The sequence below is a fragment of the Branchiostoma floridae genome, chromosome 17, assembly GCF_000003815.2.
Source record: "Branchiostoma floridae strain S238N-H82 chromosome 17, Bfl_VNyyK, whole genome shotgun sequence".
In the NCBI taxonomy this organism is placed as follows: Eukaryota; Metazoa; Chordata; class Leptocardii; order Amphioxiformes; family Branchiostomatidae; genus Branchiostoma; species Branchiostoma floridae.
In genome coordinates this window covers 12,015,809-12,034,303 of record NC_049995.1, presented here as the reverse complement: position 1 = coordinate 12,034,303, position 18,495 = coordinate 12,015,809, and the positions used below count along the sequence as shown (strand labels likewise).

Here is an 18,495-nt window from a genome sequence, read left to right as displayed (position 1 = left end):
GACCCACAGGCATCCATTCTCGGGCTCCCTGTGGCCAGCTGTACTCGGACCAGTTCGCAATCTTGTAGGTCACGTTCAGCGGGTAGGACGTCACCACGCCCAGGTCGGTCCGTTTGCACCGGTACTTCCCTTCCCTTGGTAGGTGGACATACCTAAGAGGAAGGCAAATGTGTGTTAGGTAACTACATCAGATAATCAAGCACAATGACATGGCGGATTTACTTAAAATCTTTCATTGTTTAAACTGACACAACTTTACCACAATACTATGCCAGAATCTATTGGAACTCTCAGCAAACAAACGGGAACATATCTTAGGCTATGAATTTCCTTAGACATAAAATATAGTAGAGAAAGGCAACATGCACTGCAATTGTTACATCTATTTTGGAGCAAGCTTTAACATTAATTAGGACTTGTATATATAGGATCTGCAGAGCTTGATGAGCATCAAGTTAAGTTGGAGATTTACCATCGCTTATCTTTGGTCATCTTTGGACAGACCTCTTGAAACTGCAAGGCAGTACGGTGTTCCTGAGTTATATTATATACAGAAGATAAATGCACAGTAAAACCTGTCTGTAATGAGTACCTTCTCAAGAGACTTTAAGAAAATGGTTGTCAATATTTAGATAGGAGCGTTACTCAATAGCCAGGTCAATAGAGAGAACAATCGTAACCACCAACAAGTGATCGCAATGCCACGTAGTACAGGTAGCCAATAGTACTCTAGCTTCAACTGTAGTGTTAACAAATAATCGTTACCACTTTAAAAGAATGAAATAAAAAAAAAACGTTACCGCTTTAGAAAACAAACTACGGAGCTAGCTAGCTGGGAATGGACTTAGTCGAAGAATTAGAATATTCACCATATTGTAACTAAGATTTCACAATTCAGAAACATCATATTTTACCTCAAGAGCCACCAGCGGAGGCTGCAGGGTGACGTCACCACCTAGAGTGGAATCGCGAAGGAAGATGATGTCACCTCGATCGTGGAGGAAGGTCAGAACCCTAGATAGTGTGCTCCTGTCAGTGATGTTGATGTCAGGATCTCGAGCCAACCTCGCGACATCCTTGAACTTCCAAACTGCATCCCCCTTTTTGATCTTGGTCGTCAGTTTGGAGCGGAGGTGAAGCCACGTGTTCGGGATTCTCTCACCCATAAGAGGTAGGCCTCTTGCCACTTTCCGGATGTATTCTCGAACGGCGTGTACAGAAAGTGGGTTTTCATCAGTGTTATCCACTGCGAAAATATCTGGTAAAACTAGCTTTCCAGTGGCCTTTCCGCGGATGTGTCTGCGTATTTTCCTTTTGTAATTTGAGATGTATTGCTGTGAAAAACGAAATGTGATTTAGAATTAGTGATCCAGTCAAATTTTGCAGGTAGCCTTGAAAGAAATCTTGAAAATACTAGCATGTGCGCTCCAGTAGAATAAAGATATCTCTAATATCAACAAGTAAGCTCATGATCTGTGTTCAACTTGGTGTTGCTTTGGATTGAAATGTAATGGATGATTTGCATAATTTGCATCTATCTATGTTCCGCTCTTTCTAAATCATAAATGTCACCTGTTTCAATAGTCATGGCATAGAACACAGTGTGTTCATAAAATTCACTCTTTGATAATGCAAATAAGTTCATGATTTGCATAAGTAGTATCAATAATCATTGCATACATGTTACTAGAATTTAGATGATATATGTAATTCACACCTTAAGCTATCGCGCGACATACCAAAAATCATGATGGTGCGTCAATCTCATAATAAGCCTCAAACAAAATTGGCCAATGCAGTTCCAAAATGAGCTGCTTCATCAAATTAGCAAAAATGACGGATTTAAATCATTTACCTAAATCGACGTCACATTTCTGATGTTTCGTTTGATGCTAAAGGTAACACTATGGAAAGTCATCAAAACCGGTTGAATGAAACTTGTCATCTGAAAAATTGAACTAAATTCTACCTTGGAAACCTTGTCCTTATTAGTGAGGACAATAAGGACTGAAGGCTGCATTGTGGTTGAAGGCGAGGCAAATGGTGGTGATGTGCTTGACGGCTCAGTCTCGCTAGCTGTACGTGGCTTTGTGTGATGCTGCAGCATCGAGAAGAGCCAGTGGTCCAGGTCTTTATAACAGCACAATGATTACAGAAAATGTTAGTTATGGTGTTGAATATGTTATTTTTTTGGAGGAATAAATCATAAGCCCATGTGCAAACTTGGAAAAGAGATGTTTAGAACATGTTTGTCAACAAAAACTACAGTACAGATCATGGAAGTATTTCTTTCTTCCGAGATGCCTTACTCAGATATGATGGAGGGTCCAGCTTCTGCAGCAGAGACATGACTAGAATGCAGACTCCCCGATGGGTGTTACGTGGGTGCATCCCGTAAGTTGCCTCGCTGCCGAGTTCCAAGAAAGTCAACCGTGGGTATTTAGCCGTTCCTAGCTCATCCTTCATAAAACCCGTGCCTGGCATTGACTTGGAAGCCCCCTTGACACCGCCGGGGATGACCGATCGTCGCCCAAAAGCTTCCTCTATGTGTGGGAAGATTCAGAAGAAGACTCTATGGATATGTATAATTAATCATTGAATTATGTCTACTGCAACAAATCATAAAGGACTTGAAGTACGACAAGAAAGAGAGTCTCTTATCAAACTTCATGGCGACTTTTAATAAAATATGTCACCAATAACAAAAAAACGTATAGGCAAGGACGTTCTAATGTCCTTGGTATAGGCAAGCTTGTCGAACCTGGTGACTTATACATTCTTCTGTATGGAAGAGAAGCATCTGAAACGATCGGTATTTCATCTGCGATTGGTTTGTCCTGCCTTGGCGTTTCTCCCACCAGCCTGTTGATGAAGCAGGTCTTCCCAGATCCGATCTGACCCGCAACCGGAACTTGTAAACTGAACACAGGCTGCGACCCATCATGGCGCCGGCGGCGAGCTTTGCCGTACAACATCGCCATTTCCGGATGTTGGAAATCAATTGTTGTGGAAGACAGCCCTGAGACAGATGTGTAGAAAACAAACGAATAGTTTTTTTTCATTCGAAAATTGAATCAATGTGTGTTTCGCAAATAACAAAATTAGGTTTTATGTAGTCAATTTAACAAAGATTCACCAAAAGTAATGGCTTCAGTGATTAAAAAACATGGACGAAATGCAGAATATCAAATGACATTTGAAATTACGTGGCACTTGACTTTTCTTACGGACCTCAGGAGTTTTTGGTGTGTCAATGAATGCAAACATAGCTATATCATTGCTATGTATAAAGAATATTAGTGAATATGGGATCCCTTACTGCTCATGAGTACTGGCTTTTCAATGATACACTTGTACGCAATACCGAATGTGAACGTACCATTTGACATCTTGTTCCTCTACATTAACACATTCCATCTCTATGATAAGCCATACACATGTGGCGGAGGGATACGTCTGTGTGACAATAAGTCGTTTTGATCTGCTACAAAGAACCAATATTCATCAAGCTTACCTTCGGCTTTCTCGATTGGCTCTCTGTAGCCCGTAAATGTCGTCAGGACAACTCTTCTGAGCTCTGTGAAAAAGAGAGGTTTAGATTGAAGAAAAAAATGTTTATATAACCACAGAAGCACAAGCTTAACAATGAAGTAGGAAACTAATTAAGGAAATAGAAAAATGTAAACACAACCCGTTGAGTACAAATTAGTTAGTACGTCAATTGAGAAATTGTTAACAAAACTACTACTATGACTGCTACTACTGTTCACAATATAGCACGCTATACAGTACAATAAGCTATTTGTTCATTTTCATTACTAAATATGCTCAATCAATGTAACACGTTTTTTGTCCTTGTAAATATGTAGAAAATCATCTTACCGCTTTCTAGACGAACAAATTTCTTCCTTCACAATGAAACCAAACCTGTTTGATGATCACAAAGAACCAAAGAAGATGTAACATCTTTACAATCTGACTTTTGTGACTAGTTTGGGGAGACTCAGGTCATGTAACATTCAGGAGTTAAGGAAATCAGCAAGAGAGAATCATTTGGCATAAGATGGAACAGAAATCTGAAGAAAAAACAAGTGATATTACCTGGATATTCATACTGCAGACCTTCCAGAGTGTCATTTTGCCCTGCTTTAAACAGAGCCCGCATCAGAACCTCCACGGTGGCTCCATTTCCGTTCCGCCTCCGCCACTGCTCCAACATGTCCATACAGCGGGACTTGTCGTCAGGCTTTCTGACTTCTATTCTCTTGATGTCTGCCCACCCGACTCCAAGGTAAGAGGCCAGGTTCCTCCAATCCGTAGACGCGTTCTCTTTAATGAAATCAAAGTACCTCCTTGCGTCTGCAATATAGGATATACAAAGTTGATTGCGGTCAATACTCATTGATTAACCAATCTATGAGCTTGAACTTCTTCATGTCAGGACAACTTACTTATCTTATAATCTAGGGCCTGTCCAATCTTTTCTGTCGGATAGGAAACAAAGATGCTTTAATCATACAGACAGCGAGTACATTTCTTGATCGGAAGATGATACAAAAACATATATCTGTACGTCCTAGTTTGTATGTTGGCATACTTCCGATTACTATGACGATAAAGCAGTAATATACTAGACCATACTAGTATTACTAACATCAAGGGTGATAGAAAGGCACAAATCTCCCCATGGCAAGTTATAATTATACATATGTGGCAGAGGGATACTTCTGTGTGTCAGTAAGTCGCTTTAATCTGCTACAAAGAATCGAGAATCATCGAGCTTACCTTCGGCTGGGTATCTGTAGTACCTGGGTATCGCCTGGGCGACACTTCTGAGCTCTGTGGAAAAAGATAGGTTTACGAAAGTTTAACCATAAAAGAAGTGTTACAATAAAGGAAACAGAAAAAAAATAGAGAGTTCGGTGAAATATGAAATATCTAGAGCTTTTGTAGATTTTATGCAAATGACTTACACATTTACATGGTTTATGCATGGTGATAATCATCATTGACTACCGTGCACATGTCACATGTATAAAGTTACCATCAATTATCATTAAGTTGTTTTGTCATTTTTGCATAGATTATGCAAATCAGTTCCTCATTGCATATTTGGTATGTTTATGTCTTTCTATGATAAGTTACATGTTTTACATTTATTGAAATCTAGTTTTGGAAAACAATGAAATTATACAGTTTCCTCATTAATTATGCAATTAAGTCCCCATTTCCCTAACATGTATATCATTATGAACATTTTTGCCTAAGCTACTAGTATGCCTAAAACAATGGAAATCCGTTGTTTCTGTCTTAAGCTATCCTCCTTGGAATGTCTTGACAAAAACGCCCCTGCAGTTCAAAAATTTAAAGTTAGGAGGCTCAAACCTACCCCACATTTCCCTGACGTCAAAAGCTGCATGTCACCTAAACGTCAAGACCATATCATGTCCGGGACAAGAGATGCATTGAAACAACTGCGATGATAGAATCCTCAGCCGTACTCCAATTTCGCATAATTAGTCTTTCATTTTGTACATCATCGTCCAAGCTACATTCAACCCAAAAATCATGAAAATCCATTTTTCCTTTTTTTTAGTTATCCTCCTCGGTAACTTTCGAAAAAATGCCCCTGCTTTCCCAAAACTAGCCGCTAGGGGGCCCAGACTTATGTGACTTCTTTTTTGGCACAAGAACTGTCTAACAACGAAAAGTCGTGGTCATGGCTTGTTCAAAACAAGAGATAACCAAACTGGAAGCTACGCTGCAGTATCAAAGGAAGTCGATAGGGGGCCTATAATCTAATCATTTGCAGGTTTTGTCACTCTCCAACAAGTATGAAACCAATCCACCAAGCCGTGCTTGAATTATCTTGTTGACACACAAACAATAGTAAAATCCTCCATTAATATTTCATGGAGGTAAATATAAACACAACTCGTTAGGTATGTACGCCAGTTGAAAAATTGTTTATAGTACTACATGAACTACTGCTACTGCTGTTTACAACATGACACGATACTTGTCGAATCTTTCTTGTTTTCTCTGAAAAAGGATGAAACAAAATAGTCTGTAAGATACAAATAGGAAACTGTTATGAAATTTAGGCAACATTAATTCTTCTCAGATATGTCAAAGAAATTTGTTAAAAGGAGTACTGTAGTTTCATGACTATGGATCTAGGGAGAATTTTTTAAAGTATCATTGACCTGGACTCTTTCATTCTGTTTTAGATGCCGGGATAAATGGAAAAGATACATGATACTAACAGCAAGGAATGATCATTTTATGAATTAATACCAGCAACTACTTCTGGCCACAAAGAAACACTGCAGGGAAAAGAATGTCTCCAGTTATTATTACTCCTATGGAATGGCTGAGCGACTTTGGATATTGGCAGGTGTATGTTTTCCTATGTTAAAGAACAAAATTAATACTAGTTGAAAAGTTATCCAAGGCTTCCTACTAACTCTAAGTAAAATAGGAAAATTTCATTGAACTGACTTTGTTTCTCATCGATGGCATGTGTTGGCACAGATGGTAGTGAAGACAACTGTCTTTCCTCCTCTTCTACTGTTTCTACAAGGAAAAAAATCAATTCATCAATTAAAGAGATTACAGACAGAAGATTTCCTGCTCATAATACCAAAACTTTCCTGTCTACTCCTGATACCTCTCCTATATTTCAATACCATGGACAAGGTAGTTAGAAAAAGTAGTCTTGTTATATTGCTTCCAAAGTGCAGTGTAAAACTGATTCCATTGTAAACAATATGGAGTCAGTGTACTTTGTGAAACACAAAATCTCACTGTCTAGGGCTCTATCGAGTCCTCCCCACAGAGTTTGTGGCCAATTCCCTACAAGGCAGGAGACTGATTTGAATAAAGGAAAAGTACTGTTACAGTAGTATACAAGTAGGGGCCCAGGTCTCTGTCACTATTGAAATCAGTCCAAAAGGAGCTCATGATTTCTGTCATCATGTTTATCAGTCATCACAACCTTAAGTTTAGCATATGTGATGACCTTTGACCCTTACCATCTACTGTGTCATCAGTCGGAGGTGGCGTGGCCATGTTCAGGTTTTCCATACAATTTGTAGCCCCATCAACATCAGATCCTGAAAAGAATGCACCTGAAAACAAAGAGATATAGTCACTACCTTTCATGAATCTATACAAGTGTGAATACATGACTCAGTCCAACTTTCTTCCTACTGGGGGTTCATCCATGGACTACATGGTGACATAATGGAGATGTCGGTAGGGAAGGGGTCACAATGGCTCAATATTGAAGTTCACCCCTTCTGATAATCAACACGCTGACTTAACAAATACGAATGAAGTAAAACAAAAGGGTGTCTCAACATTTGACATCATATATATATCTTTAAGTATAATTTGCAGAGAGGACAGGAGAGAATAATGAACATCAGGCTAACTCTAGAATACGATGCAGACAGAAATGGACCAGACAAAATAATCTTACTGTTTGGTTGGGTGATGACAGGAGGCACTGCTTCTGAATCCATCGATTAGGTGCTGTTGCCCCAACTGGAAAAAAACAAGGGTAATGACTATTGAGACTGTAGAGAAAATGCGTGTGGGTAGAAAAATACCATGTGGATAGTGATTATGGGGCAATGGGATAAGTGGTGTCCAAAAATGTAATTCCTTTTTCATGCTGCTACATCTTCCACAACTGAGCTCCAAATTACAACAAATTGAACTCCTCTTGCCTTTCCTTTCTATTATCAGATTATCATCTCTTGCTCTTCTGTTTCTTTGATATGCTGTCAAAGTGTGCTTAATTTATTTGACGTACTGGTGATATAAAAAAGAAAACAGAATTTTAAGAGATCTACTACTGGTGTAATAACAATCCCCAAAGTACACTTCAAATATTGAGGTGTTCAAGACATCTTGATAATGCTGCTTTTTTTTAAAACCTGGTGGTCTTAAGAATCCCAGCAGAATTATGAGAGTAATTACTGTTATCTGTTCACTTCATCACAATTTTTTTTTTTACTATATATATATTATAATAACTGGAGGATTTTCTTTTCACAAAGTATGGAGGTGATTAGTTTATCACATGAAAAGGATACCAACTGTAAGGAATCTAGTCCATGATAAAACTCCACTCTTACCCAGGCTTTGCGGACCAGCCTCCACTTGCTGAGGTGTTGTGTTGGTGGCCTTCCTAATGGCATCATCTGCGACAACTAGGGTAGCCTCTGGGCCACGGTGGACTCGCCAAACCACCAGCACCTGAATGGGTTAATGTGATCAATATATTACCATTAATCATACGTTAACCAGTGGAATTAATTATGTGTATTCAAAGAGAAGTGTAGAGGTATTGGAAACCTGACACCATTATGTAGAAAATACTTTACTGTAAATGCATTTAAGTTTACTGGGATTTACTAAATTTGCGCTAGTGGGAAAATTGAGTGTTCGCGGTAGTTTTATGTTCGTGGTAGTGCCATAGATTGCAATGTCATGATGTCATGTCAATTTCCAGTGACATAATGGAAAAATGTTCGTGGTGGTTTAAAGTTCGTGGTGAAGTGGCCTCTGCAAAAAATGCGAACATATAACTACCGCGAACATTTCTGCATTTACAGTATTTCATCTTACCTCCACCAGCTGAGCTCTATATCCCCCAAATTCTTGCATGATGCTGCATAACACATCTTGTGGTATCCCTAGTTCTTTGGCTACTTTCATGAGGACGGCCTCAGTGCAACATCCTCCCCTGGCCATCTGGTCAACCTTCCTCCGAATTTGGATTTCTTCTATGGTCTGTGCACCTGAAAAGATCATATGTCATTATATTCCCATTCACATGCTTGGATGTTGGTCTAGTACAGGAATGAGTATAATGTATTTAAAAATTACTCTAGACTTGTGTTATCTGTCTCAGTCAAGACTTTTCTTTGTTTGTCTGTCATTTTACCATTCAACTTGTAAAATGTATGACTTGTGAAAGATCTAGACTGTGCTGTGAAACACCCTGTCTACTCTGGTCTGGTGGCACATGTACCATCCACTTCTCGTGCTATCATTAAATCAGAACACCTTTTTTGATCCTAACAAAGTTCCAGAGACAGAGTGACCCTTCCGGTTTAGCCTTCAACTCTTCACCAAGTGGTGGCTGCAAAGAGAGAACAGTTGGCCCACCCAATAACAATAATAATATTTACACTTTGATACCTGGCAGTTTGCTTACAGCTTTGTAAAGCTGCCTGTAGAATCCTTTCTCTCGGATGTTCAAGATCCTGCAATTTTTCAAGATGGTGGGGATGTTGCAGTCTTGACATTCCGTTCCCAACCTTACGACAATCAACTTTCTTTTTAGTCGAGTGTCTCGGTTATGCAGGATGTTGCATAGGAATGTTTCGAAGTTGGTTACTGCGGGAGCTTCTTCGTTCCTCTTGATAGCCTCCAGCAATTTGAGTGAAAGGAAGACAATTAAATGGCGACAGTCATCTACAGACTTCTCGAGTCGTTTCACTTGTGATCCCTCCCCATCCCTGTGAGAGTCATAGACCAGGAATCCCCAGTCATCCTGTTCTAGTTTGTCAACGACGCCTTGAATTTCTGTCTTTTCTTCATCGTCATTGTCATCTTCATAACATACTGCTACGTCATATGCAAAATTTCCGTTGGGATCAATGTCCTCTTCCACATCCGACATCACTGTCTCATTCCTGTAAAACACAAAGTTGTGTTGCAACGTTTAAAACTTTGACCCAATACAAATCAATGCAGGGTATCAGATTATCAACCGTCCAACTGTATTCTTCCTCAGGATTCCAGTCGAAGTACTAGATACTAAACTGGGCTACTTCGTTGGAGGAATAAAGGAGGCTTTCATCGATCAGGGCATGACAACCTTCACTCAATGGAGACAATTGGGCATTATAAACTTCCTGGCACTTTTGCTGTTCAATTCCCGACATAATATTACATGTCTGTAAGGCCATTGCACATTACCAAGGTTCATTCTAATGAAGAAAAGGCGTTGAAAAAATTCCTGGAGATTTTGGTACAGCACCATGTTATTGTACAAATAATGGTCGACGTCTCTGGACGCGACGACTGTCGCTGCAAGGCTTCTTTTGCTTTAAATCTTGCCCACAATCTTGCCCACAACTACGTGAGGACTAATAAATGAATAAAAAACATGCAGACACCCAACTAGTACCTGGTATATAAACCAAATCTGCGTCATGTAGTCGGTAATGAAGAGCTCTTTGCAACTGAGACCTGTTCAAAGGAGGGGAAATTTTTGTGACTCACATCCAAAAATAGACGGGTACCATGCCGTCCGGGGTATTGAACCCTTGGCTTTATAATCAAAATATTTCAATAACAAATGATGGTGGAGGGAATGCGTGAACTGGGTGATAGAATAGATCTGTTTAGCCTTACCCTGCTCAAAATTCGTTGACCGTGATTCAGGAATTAAGGCTAAGGGCATTCTTAACTTTTCCCCACCTGTTGCCCGTACAACCCTGCAACCCGGAAGTTTCTTGAGTTTCACTTTTGGCAGTGCACCATGGGTAAGACTTGGCCATTCCAAAGGGGGACTTTTTCACATTTTCTGACTATAGTCAACAATTTAACAAATATTTGATTATATATATAATTTTATATGGTAATAATTCATTCTATACTATTGAAATAGCATCATATTATATCAAAGTGCAAAGACAAAGTACTAATAACTTTATCTAATAAATCAAACCACCCCTACTTTTAGTAGATGCTCCCGCTGGAAGAGGTACTGGTATGGCGGGGCATAGTCACTATGAGTACGACTTCGTCTTACTTTACCACGAAGATGACCAAGATGCAGCTTTTGAACTCTTGGAGTCCGTCGAGAAGAACTTCTCATTTCGTGGATTCTTCTGGACAAGGGATGCAGTTCTTGGGAAGAGCATTTTTGACAATTTACAACAAAGTCTGGAGTTGAGCAGAAACGTACTGTGCCTACTTACACCAAGATTTGTGGACGAAAACTGGGGGAATTTTCAGATAGAAAACGCCGTTCTAAACAGGCTACTTAGCGAGAAACGTAAGAACGTTGTATCGGTGATGCTGGAGGAATGTACCGTACCGCTAGCGTTGCAGGACACCCCGCCTCTAAAGCCAACAGGACAGTGGTACTGGAGTGTGCTGTATAGGAGCTTGGTAAAAAACACGGGTAAGCAGGTAGCCGTGGCCGGCGACTGTTCTAAAGGCTATTTTTTTGCATGTAGTCTTATACATATGCCCTTAATTAAGTTTTCACCACATTTGTGGAAGGATTGATATAACAGGTGACTATCACCATTGCAAGATGTCAACCAGGAGACCAGACTGTAAGGTTTGATCCACTCACACCAGAAAGGACCCCTACTCTTTTCAATAAGCTTAAGTGTGGTGGGTTCTTTAACGTGCTCGAGGTGTAGCTCTCTTAAAAAACGGCACCTCCATTCAACGTCTATCGGAGGGACAGCCCTAGCCGAAATTAGTACATGTACTCGTTTTCCAATCGAGTCTTTAGTGAGGAAAGTCATGTAAAGTGCCTTTCCCAAGGGCACAAGATCGGTGACACGGCAGGATTCGAACTCAGGATCTCTTGGGCCTGAGCCCAAATAAAGTGCTGCCGATTACGCCACACATGTTGCAATCTCACAACATTGCTCCAAGTAGGAAAATACATTAAAAACAATTTCTTTAAAAGTCTTTACCATTTAGTATACTAAGAAAAGTCTTATTTCAATAAAAAGCTACAGCAATTTCATAACCAGTCAAGATCATTGAAGTATCCTTTTTTTCAGGACCCTGCCCAGTGTCCATACGAACTTCAGCTGAAAAAGTTTTCAAGGCGGTCCAACCGGACAAAGACAAGGCCGTGACTTTCTGCAGGAACCTGGGCGTCCCTGATGTTGTGTGTACAGAGATATCAGCCCACGCTGCTGGGATCCGAGCACTACTTGTGCAGGGGCTAAACTGCTGGACCAAACATGTAGGCATGGACGGGACAGATGAACAGATAGACACGGCTCTACTCAAAACACTTACAGGTATGGGCAGCATTATATCTGGATACATGATGTGATTTAAATAGATAGAGCTATGTGGAGGAGCCATACAAAACACTTTGATATGGTATATACTGCTTTCTACCTTTCAGTCTGCACTTATGAGAAAGAGTATGTAACTTACCAGTAACTCACACCACTACCAATGGACTAACCCCTGCTGCAATGATTGCACAATTGTGTGGCCCAAGGGCAATACAAATGGAGATAAGCAGCACCTTACCTGCCAAAACATGTGAGAGGGATTCTGTCAAATTTGATAGAATCTTACCACCCAGGGCCTCCCAAATTGCACAAGTCTAGTTCTATTCTCAAAATTTCTTTGTTTCATTTTGCTGGATGTTTCAGTGATTTCTTGTCACTTTTCTGTGTTCACAGGTGGTTGCAGCCAGTAAGGCATGAACACGTCATGGACAACATTTGGATCAAGTGGCAAATAACGTGCCACTTCTACTCTCCAATAGGGCAATTAATTTAACACCAACATGACAATTTGTAACCTTATATGCATGTACATGTATCTTAAAACTGTGTAGAGTTTTGCAGTGTGTAATATACCTTTTACCTGTACCGTTTGAAAGGTACTGAGCGGGGTACAACCATGGTTTCATCTACCTTAGTGCAACTTACATTTGTTTTCACATCTTCTTGTAGCATTTTGTACAATGAAAGCATGTTTTGTCCAGGATTGTCATTTGTTTGCTGTATGTGCTAACTGCTAAGTATATAGCACACATATACATGTGAAATGATATCCAATCTGGGCCTAAATATCATATTCATGCATGCACATTTACAACATATAACTGGTTTGCATTTGTTGTCACAGCCACCATTTTACTTGGTATTGAGACCTATCAATTTGTCCATAATCATAATTACCTAACCGAAATAGTATTCTGGCAATACAATTTTGTAAACTGCAAATGGCTTGAGGAAGGGTAGACTATGTGTTCTAGTTCGAGAACATACTTCAACATATGCCAAGTAAAAGCCTTGGAACTATCATATTGGTGTGGCATTTTTGTTAGCCTGGGTGCCATCGTCTGGGTTTATGTTATCCTAGCCAAGAGCACAAGTCTTAGAACTACTAATAGGCTACTCTTTTTTTTTAAAAATATATTACTCTCCAAGCAGATGCACTGCCTCATCATTCTCATGTGACATTAAGTCAGTAAAATGCCCTTCCCATATCTGCTTGGAGTACTCTCCAAGCAGAAGTTAGGCCCTGACTGCTTTTTGACGTTTTTATCAGGCTTCCTTTTTGTACCGCTTTGTTGAGGCCGTGAGACATTAACAAACAGTACAAAATAGAAAGCCTGATAAAAACGGCTAAAAAACACCCCAAAACAGCCGGGAGCCTAACCTCTGCTTGGAGTTGGTTTATATAAAAAACACAATAAGAAGACTTGCACACAAGATATCTTTCCTGCAATTTTATTTGTTCCTGCTATTTCTACTACTTAGAGAATAATCATGTGTTAAGCATTCATTAGTTTTAAATTCAAAGCCTTCTGCACCGCACCGAAGTCTCGCGACTCCGGATCCGTTCCCGATCACCTACACTCCATTTTTTAGCCAATCACAGAAAAGCTGAAGAAAGAGACGACAGAGGCAAGATACTAGTATGAGAAAGGAAAAAATTGCCCTACACGGCCGCGGCGTCGAGAAACAATTTCTATATTCCGTTTGAGCTTACTTACCACTGATGTTCGTGTATCTACCGTCAAACCAAAATCCAAGGAGATAAGATGTAAATAGGGGAGGTGCTTACAGTCATTACACTCACTACCACCTATACCCATATATGCTTCTACAGAAATCCGTTCTGTTCGCTAGGATTGTTAATAAGTTGTGCACAATTAAGCAAATCTTTTTTCTATGCCATGTTTACGTCGAAGGGTATAAGCATGGGGGGTTACACATATGCGCTTGCCAGTGAATGCGTCAAAATAACTTAAAATCTTAATTTTAAAAAGTTAGCTTGCTTTCAGTTTTTTTGTTTTTCAATTGATTGTAGTCCAAGCCGGCGGTTTCGTCCTCATAGAGTACCGCCGACTTTTAGAAGTCCAAGTTCGTAGATCTATAGCTAGTAGCGTCTTTTTTTAAATTCCATTCAAAGATAGAAGTCCAAATTCCTTTTGAGGGATGTCAGGGTAACATGGTCTTAGTCCACACCAAGTCCGATAGGGGCAGGGTCCTTGCCAGGCCGTTTATTGGTGGTTGCCCCGGTGCTTCCTCTCCTGTAAACAGTAAACAAAAACAGTAAATACAGTGGCAGTAAACAAAAACATGCAGTAAATACAGTGATAGAAAACAGAAATGGAATTTTTTAACAGGTTCTGTATTTTTACGCTTTCAAATTTGAACGGTTTGAAAATAGCAACTTGGACTTTTTAAATCTTGAAGCAAAATTATCCCTGTATAATACGAAGAAAAAGATCCTTTACAAGTATTGCAACACCAACCGGCGCTTACAAGTAGTGGTTTACATGTCACTTTCCATTCAGTGAAATGTACCCTTCAACTTTTGAAAATGACTAATAAAAAAATTTCGGTGTTTCATCAAGACCTGAGATTGTTTCCACCTGAAAAGCTTTTAAATTCACCTATCTAACAAAATCTTGACATCCTTTCAAATCCACTTATTAGAATAAGTACATAAATAATTTTTCAACTGAGATGAACAAATGAACTGAAAGAAGCATTAGAAATTCCACTGAAAAGTGAACAGTGAATTCTAGAGAAAACACATTTATCGGGATCGGGATTTCTCCTAGGAGAAACTCCGATCGCGATCTCTCCTAGGAGGATCGGCGATCCTACTGGATCGTGATCTCTACTGTGACATATACAACTAAACACAATAATAATTCAGCTATAATTGACAGCTGCAATGTTGTACCTTGGAATGTACTTCTCTTGGACATAAAAAAATAAGAAACATACAATTTAAATGCCTGTTTACTAGTTGTTAGCATTGTAGCATTAACATTTACAATCATTATGAGTGCAATCTCCAAGCAGATGCGTGGGTCCATCTTGTATCATACAGCAGTGGACCGAGAAAAACTATGCAATACTAGATGCGTACAAAAATGTACGAATGTCATGAACAAGTCACAGCCCCAACACCTGCCTGGCGATGTTTCGATGATTCGACACCTATACATTCAGGTGAGGTGTACGTTAGGGAAATCAGTATTCTGCATAAGATGGAACAGAAATGTGATGACAAAACAGGCTATATTACCTGAATATGTGTAAACCAATTCACCAAGCCGTGCTTGAATTATCTTGTTAATAGACACACAAACGATAGTGAAAACCCCCATTAATATTTCATGGAGGTAAATATAAACACAACCCGTTGGGTAAGTACGCCAGGTGAAAAATTGTTTATTATACTACATGAACTACTGCTACTGCTGTTTACAACATGACACGATACTTGTCGAAAAGCTATTGTCATTTCTATTATTATAGACAAGCTCAATCATTGAACACGTTTGTATTTTGTCATTGTATTATTTTATAGGTAGAGAATCATCTTCTGCATTCCTGATGTAAAAAGTTTCTTTGTTAATTGTTAACAATGAAAACAGAATGGTTTGGAGATCATAAAGATACCAAAAAATATATGTCTTATGGACCAATCTGAGTTTTTTGTTTGTTTGGAGACTCAGCTCACCACACGTACGCATTTAGGAGTTAAGGAAATCAGCATTCGGTAGAATATGGAACAGAAATCTTTAAATTTGTAAAACAGGCTATATTACCTGGATATTTGTAGTTCAAATCGTCCAGAGTGTCATGTAGCCCTGCCATAGACAGAGCCCGCATCAGAACCTCCATGGTGGCTCTCTTTCCGTTCCGCTGCCGCCAATGCTCTAACATGTCCATACAGCGGGACTTGTCGTCAGGGTTTGCGGCTTCTATTCTCTCGATCACTGTCCACTCGACTCCAAGGCAAGAGGCTACTAGTAGGTTCTCCCAATCCTTAGACGCGTTCTCTTTAATGAAATCAAAGTACCTCCTTGCGTCTGCAATATAGGATATACAAAGTTAGTTGTGATTAACCAATCAATCAGTTATATGAGTTTCTTCAATTCATGACAACTTACTAATTTTATAATATAGGGCCTGTCTGGTCTTTTTTTCTGTCGGATAAGAAATAAAGATGCTTTAATAATACAGACGGCGTGTAGATTTCAACATTGGAAGATGTATATATGTTACCGAATACCATGACGATAAAGCATTAAAATATACTAGTAGCACTAGCAGTAACAGAACATATAAAACTCAACCAGAACTAATCATATACTCAGGCCACACCAATTTATTTGTTGCTTCTCAGATTCCGCAGTACCATTTTCCCAGTGAAAAAAAAAATTGACCACACCTCCCGCTGACAAATTTTCACTGCCTCACCTGACTCCCAGGGGCCCCGAAATCAAATCTCTCCAAAATCGCCCAAATGGCCCGTTTCGGGCCCGAAATCACAAATTTCCTAACCCGCGGACCTTCCGACACTTTTCGGGGCCCAAAAATACCTGACTCCCAAATAACTATGGGCGTCAAATTTCAGTGCCTGTGTGTTGTTGTTTTTTGGACGGTACGTATATCCCTTATTTCAAAATTCGGCCTGCTAATTAGGGACCATCCTAAACAAGTGCTTTAAAAAAAGCTGTATCTTGCCGGGTAGTAGGGATTTCGTCAGGAAAAGGTACCTCGGCGCTTCACCAGTGTTCATCAGTAAACATGAGGATCACATCAAAATAATCAGAAACAACCAGAACAAGTGCTTTAAAAAAGCTGACATTTTGCTAAGGTTTGCATGTGTGAACGTTTTTCTAGTTATTAGAATGTCATGTAAATAGAAATAGAGTAACTAAATCTGATATGGTCGCATGGAGAGATTCACCAATATGCAAATGAGGTTTGTCCAGGAATATAAGAATGAACATGTTTAGTGAAACTTTTTGTCATACAGGATGCAATTATTTTCGAGAAAATCAGTTTCTTCTCGTGCAATTATGTGATATAGATGTTGTATGGGCATTTTAATGAAAGTTAGAACGACATATACCCTACATGTACATGTCTGTTCGTTCATTCAAATATCCCAACAGCGGAAAAATGCAGAACTACAACAGAAATTCCCAAATGTTCTGGTCAAAAGACAAAAGTATTGTTTACTAGTACTTTAATGGTGTAAAAAAAAATTTAAAAAAAAAGAAAGTTGAAAAATTCCCGTTCCGGGAATCGAACCCGGAGCGTTGGATTACAATGCATAAACTTTACCACTGAGCTAACCATTACATGTTCTATAGAACCGCGTTTTAAAAGGTATAGAAATGTATAAATGTATGGCAAAGACTGCAAGTCGCAAAATGCAAAAATAAACGTTGTTTTATTTTTACAATTAAAGAATGATGAATCCATTCCAGTGAAGTTTTACCCTCTAAACTAATTAATAAGTTTTACCCTCTAAAATAATCCCCCAGTGTAGAGAGATATGGGAAATTTACCTCATTAACATAATCTATGTCAGATGAATTATTGGCACAATAAACCGGTATTGTAAAACTTTTTGACCCACAATGAGTATGCATTATTCTTTATTACAAAATAAATTCCTTCTGATGCAATTTTTGATATATCTTTATGATAAACATGGGTTAAAGCGTAGATTTATTTACGCTGGACCACATACGTCTAAAATACAGTTTTGATACTGGACTGCAATGTAACCCTTGTCTAACTAAGCCATAAAATTGGGCAAAGAGAAAAGGGCCTTTTGAAGGGCCTTTGGAAGGGCTGGGTTAACATTGAACCATTGATTGAACCATTGAACCATGGAAAATATCCGCCACATTATCTTGCCGGGCGCAAGCCCGACAAGATAAAAATATTAATTCGTTGTATAAAATGTGCCAAGGAAATCTGACAACTTATTATTAGTAATATCTGTAACGGTTGTTATTTATGCCGTGTAACTTGAGTAAGACCCTGATTGAATAAAGAGACTCTTTTTACACAACCATTTCTTTATTCTCACCAACGTTTTGTTGACCGTCTGTCTGTACTGCAGGACAGGCGTCGCTGCTTACAGTTTAGATGCTGTTACAAAACGTAAAGTATTTACATATGTACAGACAGCTTTATGCCAATTATCTATAGTGCGGTCCCAAACGCAAACGCTTTACGTTTTGTGACCGCATATAAACTGTAAGCAGCGACACCTGTCCTGCAGTACAATGTGAACCAGTCAGAATTGCCCTGAAGAAGGTGACAGACGGTTACCGAAACGTCGGTGACAATAAAGCAATGGTTGTGTAAATAAAGTCTCTTTATTCAGTGACGTATTAACCTGATGAAACTATTCACGGAGGTTGAA

At 39.3% G+C, this 18,495-nt stretch overlaps 1 long non-coding RNA gene across 1 annotated transcript; it reads right to left on the bottom strand.

Annotated features, from left to right (window-relative positions):
• Window positions 1-6,501: 6,501 nt before the first annotated feature.
• LOC118404099 lies at window positions 6,502-7,549 on the bottom strand. Its single transcript, XR_004829743.1, has 3 exons — window positions 7,484-7,549; window positions 7,035-7,130; window positions 6,502-6,576 (listed from the first exon to the last, which is right to left on the bottom strand). It is a non-coding gene; the product is annotated as an uncharacterized LOC118404099 (long non-coding RNA).
• Window positions 7,550-18,495: the final 10,946 nt, after the last annotated feature.